Raw genomic sequence first — 12,842 nt, 5'->3', positions numbered from 1 at the left:
CGAGTGAGGGCGACATCACCATCTGCTGTGAATATGTTTCAACCCCACCGTGCAGGAGGGCTCAGAAGGACTCCGATCCCCACCCTCCCACCCCCAGCAAAAACTGATGTGCTCTAGCTGTTTGCTTCCGGAGCTGCAGCCGCCAGGTGATCCTGCAGCCCATGGGACAGGCTTGGTAACCGGCTTCTGAAGGGTGCAGCTTCTCCTCCCTTCCCCACGGCATCTGGTGCACGTGTAGTAGGGCTCACGTCTTACTAGGTAGAACAAGGACCCCCTCCGCTTCCCCGGGGTGCCTGGGACACAGAGCGATAATAACACCAGGGGATGACTTTCCATTCTTCCCGTAGCCTGATGTTTTGAGGTGTGGTCCGGTGGGCATGTGGGCCTGCACCGAGCCCCTGGCTGCCTTTGGTGTTTGCATCCTTTTTCCGCTGAACTCCATGGATTGGCCACCTATGCTGGGTTTCCTGGCCTTTGGCCTGTGCTGCCTATTCTAGAAGGATCTCGGCCTGCCTTCCTTCCAGGTAGGAATTTCCTAGGTCGTGACTTCTTCCTGGAGAGCAGAAGCAGAGCACGTTGGAATCAAGCAGAGATTGTCCAGGAGCTGCTGAGATCTTTCTTCGTAGGGCTGGAACTTCGTGGTGGCGTTTTTTCATTTTCATTATTCAGGAATATATCCCATATACAAAAGAGCATTGATGTGTGTATATGCTTTTGGAAGGTGATACCAATAACTGCTTTGTTCTTTCAAAGGGGCTTCTAATCCCCAGGACTGCCTTGCCCAGCAATGCCTCGGAGGCCAGAGCTGTAAAGCCAGGTTGCCCTGGAGGCTCAAGGTCGGCACCCTGCCCCCCCTCCCCACTCCCAAGCTGTGGCTATTTATCACGGCAGCACCCTCTTTGCCTGAGCTGCTCCTGTCAGCTAGGGGCCTCCACATTCCTGCCTTCCCTGTTGATCACTCGTCTCTGTGCCTTCTTCGCCTAGACCCTCCTAGCAGGGGAGAGACCACAGGCTCCATCCTCCTCCAGTTCTCTCTTCTCCCCATCCCCCCACAGCAGGCCAAGCATGCCTCTTGTCCTCCCCACTCCTACCGACCCGCCATTCCCCTGACGTGGTAGGAAATTAACCCAGGACCAAGGGGCTTGCTGAAAAGAATGATAACTGGGAGTCAGAGATTCCAGTCTTGACTCTTTCACTACCTTACCGTGGGATCTTTAGTGAGATTCTCAACCTTTCTGTGCTTTTGTTTCCTCATCTCTAAAATAACTGTCAAAAAAAATACCCCTTTATGTCACTACTGTGAAACCACATGGGTCCAGTGAATGCCAAAGCAGCTTGGAGGGTATAAATCAGGGTGTGTGTGTAAGACATCGTCATTGTTAGGCTTACAAAATCCACGGGACTCCAGGTCCCTGCCTCCCTTTGCTACCCTCATCCCTGTCCATGGTGCTCCCCCTTTCCTGCAGTGCTGGATGCCCTGGTGGACACTCTCCACCTGCCACAGCCCCTTCTCAGCAGTGGGTCCACTGAGGCCCAGAGGAGCCCGAGGTTGGGGTGGAGCTCAGGGCCAGAGCTGTCTGGGCAGTGGCCCCGGGAGCTGGAGGCCACGCCTGGTCAGAGGTGCAGGGCTATGGCCAGTGTGACCCCAGTCTCCAGAACCCAGGAGATCTGCACGCTGAGGCGCGGCTTCTTCTTCTGGAGCCCCTTCCTACCTGCCCCCTGCCACCCCAGAGTGTGAGCTGTGGTCTTGGCTATGAAATGTGGTCACTCAGTAGAGCAGTGTCTGTGTCCCTCACCCAGCGAGGTTTGCCTCTGTACCCTTGTCTCTCACTCTGAGCGAAGGGCTATGAAAGGAGGCCACAGGTGGGTGGGCTTCCCGGAGCCCCCAAACCACAGCACACCGGAAGCCTTGTCCTAGGGCCCGGGCTACAAGAGTTCAGGCATGTCCCCGGTAGACATGGCCTTGTTCTTTGTGGGTCTCATTGGTGGAGGGAGGACACCCAGCTCCTTCCTCTTTCCTGGGGCAATGAGGTTCTGTGGGTGGGTATGAGCTAAACTCTGAATGGTGGGTAGGTTGAGTGAGTGATGGTGGGTGTTTCAGGCAGATGAAACGAAATATGCCAAGGTAAGAAGATAAGAATGAAAGGGTGTGTGTGTTTCGTTCACGCATGCTGAGGCCTGGGGGTAGGGTTGGTGGGTGGGACATTGGCAGTGAAGTCCCTAGCCAAGGTGGAGTCTGTATAGTCACCTGGAGTTACAAGATCTAATAATAAAGAGAGAGAGAGAGAAAAAAGATGGCTGGAAAGTTCTAGAACAGCTAAAACTTGGACATGTGTCTCTGGTCCTGGTAGGTCACAGGGACCTTTGTTCTTCCTACAGGTCTCCTCTGAAGCAGCTGGGAACTCAGAAGGCCTCACTACCCCTGAGGAGTAGGCCAGCCAGGAGAGCAGTAAGGGATGGCATGAAGCCCACCAGGGCCTGAGGAGTGAGCACAATCTGCAGCTCGTTGGACCTGGAGCCTCCAAGTCGGGAGACTACCACCGGGGAGACTCACGAAGAATTGATACTTCGGCCCCAAGTGACATGTACACGGTGTAATGACAGGTAATGAACCTGAGGTTCATCAATCCTTTCTGAATGATATGGCAGGTAGGAGAATATATCAGCCTGCAGTAGACATAAAATGTCAACTCTTGGGAGAATAACCATGCAAACAAGGCAGAGTAAGGCCTGGTAAGATAATAGATGGATGCTTTATAGTTATTAGTTTCTGCCCCAAGCTCTTGCTGGAGCTAGGCACCAGCAGATTTAGCATCAGGTAGGTTCACTTACTATACCTTATAGGAAGGCTTGATGCCATATGGATGTAGCCCCTCTTGTTTTAAGACCTTAGAGTAGCAAATCAAGAAGTCATTATTTCCCATCAGCTCCCTTGGGAAGCAGGGCATGGATGCCAGTGGGGAAACAAAGGCAGTGAGGGGTGCAGGAGCTCTTTCATGGATCAGTGATACCTAAGGGATAGACCTGGAGGCCTTATTGGCTGAGAAGCCTTCTGGGTTGGGTCAGATTTCTTGAATGACAGGTGAGGTGATGGGTTGGTATTTCTTGTAAAAAAGGAAATAGGGACTTTGTAGCTGCCTTTGTCCCTCCAAGGATGCCAGGGCAAGTAGCAGATGACCAAGGCTGACTTGGGGAGGTTATGGGTAGGGGTCTGGAGAGCACAGGCAGGGGCTGGCAGACCCCCTGGGTCTAGCAGGTAATCTGAGGAGGTCAGCCAAGGCAGAAAGCATTGAGAAGGTCCCCAGAGCCTAGAGGGCAGGACCCTGAGGCTGGAAGGACCAGGGTCCAGTGGAACTGGAGACCCCGAAGATGAGCTCTGATCTAGTGGAGGGCCTCTTCCATTGGCCATCTGGTCGTCACTGTGTGTGTCATACTGGGTACCATTCGGGCAATTTCCGCCATGGGGAAAACGGCAGGCTGGGGTGGGAGCAAAAATAGCTTGGGGCCTTGGGAAACTGACCAGGGCAGGGGGAGAGGGCCAATGGCCTGGGGCAGGAGGCCCAAGAGGGTGTGGCAAATTCCATTCCAGTGCAGGCCAGTGTCAGGGTCCACAAAGCCAAGCCAAGGAGTGGGGAGGGGCAGAGCATTAGGACATCTGGGTGGCCTTGTTCTAAGTCAGGCAGAAAGAGTAAGATGAAGAAGGAATCCAGAAAGCGGAGCCCAGCTCTAGGAAATGGATCAGCCACAGGTACCAGGTGGGCCCAGGACTTGGCTCCTGTCTATATGAACAAATGGCAGGGGAATCGAGCTTTGGGGACCCTGGTGAGGATAGTTAGCAGTCTGGCTAGGCCTGGAGGGGCTTTGCTAGGGAGCTGGTATCTTCACAGTTTCCTGGGGCTAGCTGTGTCCCCGGGCACCCTAGACCCTAGTGTACCAGCTCTGATCTATTCTCAGACCCCCACCTCTCAGAGGAGCAGGCAGTCTGTGCATTTTAGGCTTGACTGGGGACCTGGGCAGGGCTGACCCTGTGGGCCCTCGTGATGAGAGGTGATGGGGGTGGGCAGGAGGAGGTAGAAGAGGCCCAGCCCTGCAGGTGGGTGGGTGAGGACTTAGCAGCCTCAGGAAGGTAAGGGGCAAATACTTTCTGACTAAGTCAAGAAAGAACAAAGGGTTGAATCTAGAAGTTTCTTAACCTAGTTTCCCAATATTTACTGAGTAGCTATTTTGTACTGAGCACTGTGCTACGTTCCAGACATACAAAGATGCATGAGGTATGTCTGCTCCCAGGGGAGGGAACATGGGGCAGAGGAAAAAAACATGGGAGTGGAGACAGATCTGGGATTCTGGGAGCCTCAGGCTCCTGTCTTCAAAATGGGGACAAGACTTTCTCACTCACAGGCTGGTTGGGAGAATTAAATAAAATGAAACATGAAAAACATTTAGCACAGCAGCTGGCACCATAGTAAGTGATCAATCATTTAGTTTTCTTCCATTGTTCGGCTCTTGGAGGAGCTTATGGTCTGGGAGGGGAGGGAGCAAAGAAGGCTGGGAGAAACGCATCCCAGTTCCCAGGGCTTCTGACTGTGAACAGGGCTTGAGGCCTGAGCTTTGAAAACCTGGTTCTCGGCATTCCTCTGGCCGTGGAAAATGTAGTTTAAGGTGGATCCGAACACTCAGAAATGGTGATTGCCTGTGAGTGCTTTGGCAGTTGCTGGGCCTGGGGATGCTTTCTGGGCACTGCGTAGGATAGAGGGAGGGAGGGGTGGGTCCAGGAATTTACAGACGTGTTGAGAAGAGGACATTCTCGGAATGCTTGGAGAGTCTTGCCTCCTGGGTTTCCAGCGCTGCTCTAGGGAGTGGGGCAGGATGAGTTGGGTACAGAAACCGAGGCAAGACTTGGGACCTGGAGCAGGGCTGCCCAGAGAGACTGATGGTGAGCCAGTCTCATGGGATTTTCAATTTGAAGCAAGTGAAATTAATTGTAATAATGTTTCATTTAACTCAACATGTCCAAAGTATTATCATGGCAACGTGGAGTGAATATAAAGATTATTAATGAGATAGTTTATATTCTTCTTTTCGTACAAAGTCTTTGAGGTCCAGAGTACGTTTGATACTTACAGTTTATCTCCGTTTGGACCAGCCACATTGCAAGTGCTCAACAGCACCTGTGACTAGTGGCTACTCTATTGGACAGCTTAGGTCTAGAATTTAGAGCATCTTAGCCCAGGGACGCCCAGAGGCCAGGTGTATCCTGAGCCAGACAACAGGACTTACTCTTCTGCCCTCTTCTCATGGCACATGTGAAATGAATTCCTGGGGAAACTGGCTTGAAGAATCCGAGATGTCTTGAATCACTTGTTCTGGATGGTAACGTATGTTCTCTAGAACCAGCCCTGGCTGCAGGTCTTCCCAGCTGGCCTCAGATGCCCCCACTTACTGGTCCCAGGCTGACCCCAGGCAGTTCCCAAAGCTCTCTGAGCTTCAGAAGCGGCATTGAAAGTGGCACTAAGAGTGTCTGTTTTGCTGGGTAACTGTGAGGACTAAATAAAACAATCTTTACACCGTGACATTCCATGTCAAGAAATAATGCCTTTTATTTTCCTAAATTAAATGAAAACCGGGTTGAGTTCCCTATGGGCTAAGTGTGGCAAAAGTGTCCCAGCAGGAATTTCTGTAGTTCTGTTTCTACCCCTCTGTCGCATGAGGACTGTGGGGCTTTGTGGGGCAGGACGGATGGGCAGGGGGTGAGCCTGGACCTTGGCCCAGGGTGGCTGCCTCTGGCCCTCCTTATCCAGAGCCGTGTGGTCACCTGGAGGAGACAGGTCCTGCAGGCAGCTTGTGCCCCTGTGTCAGCTCTGCCGTAGAGAAGGCGGGGGGCCCCGGGCTTTCATCTCTAGAGGATGAACACCACCGTGGCACCGTGTTTCAGTGGGCCGAGGGGGTGCCGGCCACCCGAGGACCCATTACCTAAGCCATCCCAAGTGTCTTGGGACCCGACCCAGACACCCTACTCGAAGAGCTGCTTGTCCTTCATCCCCTTTCTCTCCTGTCTCCCAGCCTCAGCCTTTGAAACAAAGGCCCATCCCTACCTTACCTGCCTCCTTTCTTTACCAGCCATAAAAGTACAGATTACTCCCTGTGAGGGCCAGGGAGCCTGCTGTCATAGATATGGCTGCTCTTTCTGGGTTTGGGAGAGGGTATTTTTTATTACTGTGTGAATGACATCTGCCCTAGTCACGGGCTCCCAACAGCGGCAGAAAATAGTAAATGCTACATATGTGTCCTGACACGTGTCACTGGCATAAGGTTGGCACTCCACAAAATCAAGTTCCCCTAAGCCCAGCCCCACCTGAGGAATGGGTTAAATAATTTCTGCCTTTGGGGTTTTTCTGAGACTCAAATGAGATAGTGTATGTGAAAGACCTGCATAAAATTATAAAATGTTATTAAGACTCTTAATTCCCTACCTGGCGTGGTTTCTTGGCTGGGAGCTGGGTTGATTCTAAACGTGCCCTTCCACTCGGCATCACGTGGCAGGTTGGGCCATCATCACACACTGTCCTCCCACCCGTGGGCCCCGCTCAGAGCACCCCTGGGTGTTCCTCCCTGCCGGGCGAGCACCTCTCAACTAATAATCCTTTGTCTCCTGTGTGTCAGTGGCAGGTTTCCCTGACATCCTTAGTTTTCTTCAGCCTATTGTGTGGGGTCTCTAACTCATCCCCCTGAGTTTGGAGTCTGCCCTAGTTATCAAGAAAGTTCCCAATCCATCTTTTCTGGGCCTGAAGGGAGAGAGGCCTGGAGCTAAGGAAGGGTCCTCTTCACCTGCCTGGCTTGGATTTGGTGAGGATGCTGCGATGGGAAAGGAGGTTTGAATAGAGTGTCTGCAGGCAGATCCCCTGTCCTTAGGGCTGGGGTGGAGGGAGCAGGATAAGGAGCTACAGGTCGGTGATGCAAAGAGTAACCGGGTGTCAGCCGTGCTGGAATCAGTGCAAAGTCTACAGACGAATGGGAATTCTCCAGCCCTGGGGAGTGAAATGACATTTTCAAGGTTGGGTCAACATCTGATTGTGTGAGGTTGCGTCAGTGGTCCTTGGATGCTCACCGCAGCCGTCTGTGGGTCCCTGTGTTGTTCCTCCCCCCGGGGGCAGCTGGCTTCTGCTTCCTGTTCCTCTCTTGGGCCCTGAGCTCTCAAGGCTGTCACAAATCCTAAAAGAGTCCTCCAAAGCAGTGTCATTGTGACTTAGCATCTATTTTAAAAGGTAATCTATGGCACATGTAGGGGACGATGAGGAGGGAGTGTCATAACATCAAGCATAGTTAGGTAGAGATATAGTCTAGCTTCTTCCTAAGTTTGCTTTGTGACCCTGTACACATCTCTCAACTTCCCCAGGCCTTAATGTTCTCATCTGTTAAATGAGCATGAGAAAGTGCACTGCAGTGATTTAATGCTGGTGCCAGGCACACATGCATTCAAAAAGCAAGAGGTGCTATGAATCTTAATCACCAAAGAGTTGAGAGTATTACGGCAGCCCCCTTTTCCTCGTCAAGTCTAGCAGTGTGTAATTCTGCTCTTCAAAATTAGTCTCTTTATTGCTTCCTGGGAGCCCACAGGGAACAGCTTCTGATATATCACCTTAAAATTTTGCAGCAGGGAGAGGCAGAAAGACACATTGCCCTTGACTGACAACCTTCATATTGGTACTTGACAATTTTAATTTTTCATGATTCCTCTGATAAAAATAGTGCCCGACTAAAAACAAATACATTTGTATTTTCCATCTCCTTAATTAGTTTCTAATTTGGGGGTGCTTATTAGCTTAAAATCATCTCGCTGAAATGGTCCTTGGATGATAAAAAATGTGAAAACCACAATCAATTCTAGAGAGATCCCGCTATTTAATTATGCTGATTGGAGCACTAGAGACCCCTGGCAAAACGAACCTCTCAGAATAAGCTTGATTTGTGTAATTTGGTTTTTAAAAATTTTGGATGCATATTTATCATGTTCAACTATGTGTTCGTCTTCTCCTTGAGATTCTGACTCATCTCCTAAGAGATGGGTGGAGGAATCCATGGGCTGTGGAGACCTTGGGACTCCAGCTAAGCCCATGGAGTTGCTGGTAGCACCTGGCCAGAAGGGAAGACAGGGTCCCCGACTTGTCTGGTTATTTAAAAGTGTCTTTTCATTATTTAAAAAAAAAAAAAAAAAAGAAAGAAAAAGAAAGGTAAAAGGTCACCCAGAGATAGTCTAGGAAAGGATAGGCTGATAGAATTTTGGAGCTGATGGTAGTAGAGGGTCCTCCATGAAATCCCAGGCTGGAGATGTATCTAGAACCGAATTCTAGAATGTGATACGACTTTGGAGATACTGGGAAGACCTAGTTGCTCAAAAAGTTCTATCCCCCCAGCATCCAAATCCATGGATCAATATTAGCTTTGCTAAAAGTGGACCACTGGGTGTGATGTGACGGGAAGGACTCAGCACCACACAGGACACTTTCCCACCATAAACCTGAACATAAAAGTGCTCCTGCCTGAAAATCTAACGACCACCCTTATGCAGGAGCTGGAGGAACATGGGAAAGCCCAGCACAGAGAGGCCGCCACCAGATCTGGACAGAGAGGGCTCCTCAGGACAAATGCCCTGTCTTCCCAACAGGAGGTGGAGGGGAAATAATGGCGAGATGTGAGGGAATTGTTACAGATTTAGAGCCGTAAGAGATATACCAACCGAATGGCCTCTGTGGGTCCAGTTCGACTCATGACTCAAGTCTACTTTGACTCTATGTGAGAGAATCAAGGAGGTTAGAGACAGGCTGTGTGTTAGATACCCAGGAAGTATTACTATTATTATTTTTATTTTTTTAATATTTTTAACATCTTTATTGGAGTATAGTTGCTTTACAATGGTGTGTTAGTTTCTGCTTTATAACAAAGTGAATCAGTTATACATATACATATGTTCCCATATCTCTTCCGTCTTGCATCTCCCTCCCTCCCACCCTCCCTATCCCACCCCTCTAGGTGGTCACAAACCACCTAGCTGATCTCCCTGTGCTATGCGGCTGCTTCTCACTAGCTATCTATTTTACATTTGGTAGTGTATATATGTCCATGCCACTCTCCCACTTTGTCCCAGCTTACCCTTCCCCCTTCCCGTATCCTCAAGTCCATTCTCTAGTAGGTCTGCGTCTTTATTCCCGTCTTGCCCCTGTTATACCCAGGAATTATTGTTAATTTTTTTAGGGTGTGTAATACTGTAGCAATGTTACATACTGAAGTATTTACAGATGATGTCTGGGATTTTCTCTAAAATATTTTAGATAAAAAAAGATGAAGTAAGAACAGATTGCTGAATATTGTTGAAGCTGGTTTGGTAATTGGTGATGGGTATGTGGGGATTTATTATGCTCTTCTATTTTGTGTGTATTTGAAATGTTCAATAATAAAAAGTAAAATAATAATAAATGTCCTTACTGATGGGCTGAGCCCTGAAATTTCACAATTAGAGCTTTCTTCATCTAGCGTAAGCCTTTCTTTGTCCATAATATACAGCTTCTCCTGGGAACATGATTTACCCTTTAGGAAAGTAGCAGTGGTGCAGTAGAACATCTCCCCAGTTCGGGATACTGTGGGTGTCCCATGCAAAAGGGTTCCAGGTGAGGTAAGTTTGGAGAAGGTTGCATTGAACTAAGCCAAACAGGTTTCTTCAGAACTTTGGTTATACTGTGAGTGAATGTTAGCACATACTGTGCATGTTGCGGAGGGGGGTAGTGGTGGTGCATAGCATTGCCATGTTCCCCCAAATAATTTGTCATGTGCTTCAGAGGAGACAGAAACTTTCAGCTCCCCTAAGGATAATCAGGAAGGTCAGAAACCTAGGTTCCAGAGCTGTTTCTATTTACTAACTGGTCATTGGTCAATCACTCAAACTTTCTAAGTCTCAGTTTTGCTACCTGTAAAATGAGCTTCATATCACCTGCCACTTACCTTCCAAGATTATGAAAGGGCTTCGTGCAGTATAAAGCCCAAGACCAAAGGTTAAATTGTGTGATGATTATTTAGTGCCATTTTCTTTCTTTTTTTTTTTTTTCGGTGCACGGGCCTCTCACTGTTGTGGCCTCTTCCGATGTGGAGCACAGGCTCCGGACGCGCAGGCTCAGTGTCCATGGCTCACGGGCCCAGCCACTCTGCGGCATGTGGGGTCTTCCCGGACCGGGGCACGAACCCGTATCCCCTGCATCGGCAGGTGGACTTTCAACCACTGCGCCACCAGGGAAGTCCTTTAATGCCATTTTCTGAAACTCGGTCCACAAATGTTTGCTTGGAGACTCCTGGCTCTGTGTATAGGTGTGGTCTAACATCACCCAAGGGATAGACTATCCTGGGTGTCACAAACTTAAAAGGTACAGAGGAGGTAAAAACAAGTTCTCTGCCCTTTGGGAGCTCACGACGGAACTGGAGAAGCAGTACAAATAAACAGTGTTGGGGCAGAGCCATCTAACCCTAGTGATAAACGAAAGGTTCAGATTCAGAGGAAAGGGGAATTGCTCTTGGCTGGAGTGATCCTTGAAGGCCACCTGGAGGAGGTGGCACTTGACCTGGGCCTTGAAGCCTGGGGAAGATTTGGACAGACCATCCCTTTGTTGGTTATGGATCACTCAGCTAGAATACTTCCCTGTCTCCCACCTCCCCACGCCCACAGGCTGCAGCTGAGCACATAAACCCTGTTTGGATTACAGTATTATCTGACTTGGGGACCCAAGTCTTCCCTGTCCGGAACTGGGGTCGTGCTCCCCCTGCCCGGCCCTGCCAGCCACTCCCTTCCTCTCCTCTCCGGCTCCACCTCTTGTTTCCGTCTTCCCACCAGAGCTTAGAGAAGCTGGGATTACTCATCCCGTCCAGGCTCACTCACTCCTGCCCTGTCTTTTAAGCAAAAAGCAAAAAAAAAAAAAGTATCAACCACAGAAACAAAGCAATAAATTATGACTCAGAGACACCCAAGCCTTCATGTGGAAATGTTTATTATCATCAGCAAATCATTCCTAGGGCAGAGAGAGAAGATGGCCTGAGTGGAAATCTTGAAAAGGTGGGCCACAGTTGCTCCAGTAAAGGTGAAGGGATTTGAGGCAGCCTTGGGAGCCAGTTCAGTTTCTTGGGTGTGGAGAGCTGGATGGGGGGCTCTCACTCCTCCCAGGGGGCGTGCATGGCGTTATTTGGCATGAACGGCCATCAAAGGCACTTGTTAGTGGGACTTCCCTGGTGGCTCAGTGGTTAAGAATCCGCCTGCCAATGCAGGGGACACGGGTTCGAGCCCTGGTCCGGGAAGATCCCACATGCCACGGAGCAACTAAGCCCGTGTGCTAAAACTACTGAGCCTGCGCTCTGGAGCCCGCAGACCACAACTACTGAAGCCCGCGCGCCTAGAGCCCATGCTCTGCAACAAGAGAAGCCACCGCAATGAGAAGCCCGCACACTGCAACGGAGAGTAGCTCCCGCTCACCACAACTAGAGAAAGCCCGTGTGCAGCAATGAAGACCCAACGCAGCCAAAAATAAATAAATAAATGTATTAAAAAAAAAAAAAGGCACTTGTTAGGTAAGAGCCCACACTGTCCTTTAATTTGCACAGCAGAAATGGAAGAAAAGGTCCTAGAAAAGGACAGAGTTGTGGTGGGTGCTTCAGGTCAACAAGGGGGCCCAACTCTGTGCCACTCAAGGATTCAGAGACAACCGGGCCACATGCCTTGTCCTCAAGAGTCCTGTGTGGACAGAGCTCAGCCCACTCCCGGCACATTTGAAAGCTCAGAAAGCTATTGTTAGTATTGGTATTTGGGGAAGGACCTACTCAACGCCTGCCCCACTGTGGACCTTCCCTGCAATTGCACACCACACACCTCACACCTCAGCTGTGGGCCCAGGGTGCTGAGTTCTGGCTCTGCCACTTGGGGCTGGTGGCCTAGTCTCCCTGGGCCTCAGTGTCCACAAGTGTAAGATGGGGCAACCACGCCTCTCTCCCAGGATGAAATGAAATGAATGAATTGGGAGCATGAAATGAAATGATCCAGAGAGAGCTCTTGGCCTCCCCCTCTGCCACTGAGAAGTAATAAGACATGGAACAAGTTGCCCCGAGCCTTGGTTTCCTTATCTGTTAACTGGAAAGAATTAGATTGCCTGTCCTGCTGACATCATTTACCTACAGAAAGAGAGTTTAATGGGCAGTGTATGCAAAAACACTTCAAGAAGTATAAAGAGTTAGTCAAACATTTAAAAAATGTGTTCATGTGTATTTCATATGCAAACCCACACATGCAAACTGTCCTCAAAAGACAAAAATCTCAGAGTGGCAAAAGGTGTCCACTGGTGGTCCAGTGGGGAGAGACGTAGCACCCGACTCTAGACTGGTTTGTATTGTGTTTTTTTGCCATTCCACTTTCCCAGAGGCCTCTCGTCTACTTTTCTGGACGCTGGTGCCCCCAGCAGGGCAGGGTGTGAGAGAAGCACACGGGGCCAAGCCTGGCAGATCTGGTGTCCAGCTCTGCCTTGGAAACTGCCCTGTGGGACCCTGAGCAAGTCATGGAACTGCTTCCTCAGACACAAAACAAAGGTTAAAAACTGCTGGCCGCATGACATCAAGAAGCTCCAGCGGGATGATGAGTGAAAGCCTTTCTGAGTTGTAAAGCAGTGACCAGACGGAAGAGGCCACCATCTTTATGCCTGTCAGCCAGACCTTCCGAGCCCAGTCCAACACAAGATTTAATAAGACTTGTTAATTGATTAATGTGCATCCTGCCATTTCAGGTGCTTTTGGGGAGGCAGTGGCAATTATTTTTATGTTAG

General features: G+C 49.8%; 1 protein-coding gene across 9 annotated transcripts in view; it reads left to right on the top strand.

Annotated features, from left to right (window-relative positions):
* Window positions 1-12,842, top strand: part of ZBTB7C (zinc finger and BTB domain containing 7C) — a 375,288-nt gene that overhangs the window by 76,293 nt on the left and 286,153 nt on the right. For 8 of the 9 annotated variants that reach the window (XR_009534485.1, XR_009534486.1, XR_009534484.1 and 5 more), the window contains exon 2: window positions 2,380-2,604. The exons of the other annotated variant lie outside the window; for it this stretch is intronic. The gene's annotated coding sequence lies outside the window, so the exon portion shown is untranslated. The remainder of the gene's footprint in view (window positions 1-2,379; window positions 2,605-12,842) is intronic. 9 annotated transcript variants of the gene reach the window in all.

Source organism: Mesoplodon densirostris, chromosome 15, assembly GCF_025265405.1.
Source record: "Mesoplodon densirostris isolate mMesDen1 chromosome 15, mMesDen1 primary haplotype, whole genome shotgun sequence".
Classification (NCBI taxonomy): Eukaryota; Metazoa; Chordata; class Mammalia; order Artiodactyla; family Ziphiidae; genus Mesoplodon; species Mesoplodon densirostris.
This window is presented reverse-complemented; position numbering and strand designations above follow the sequence as displayed.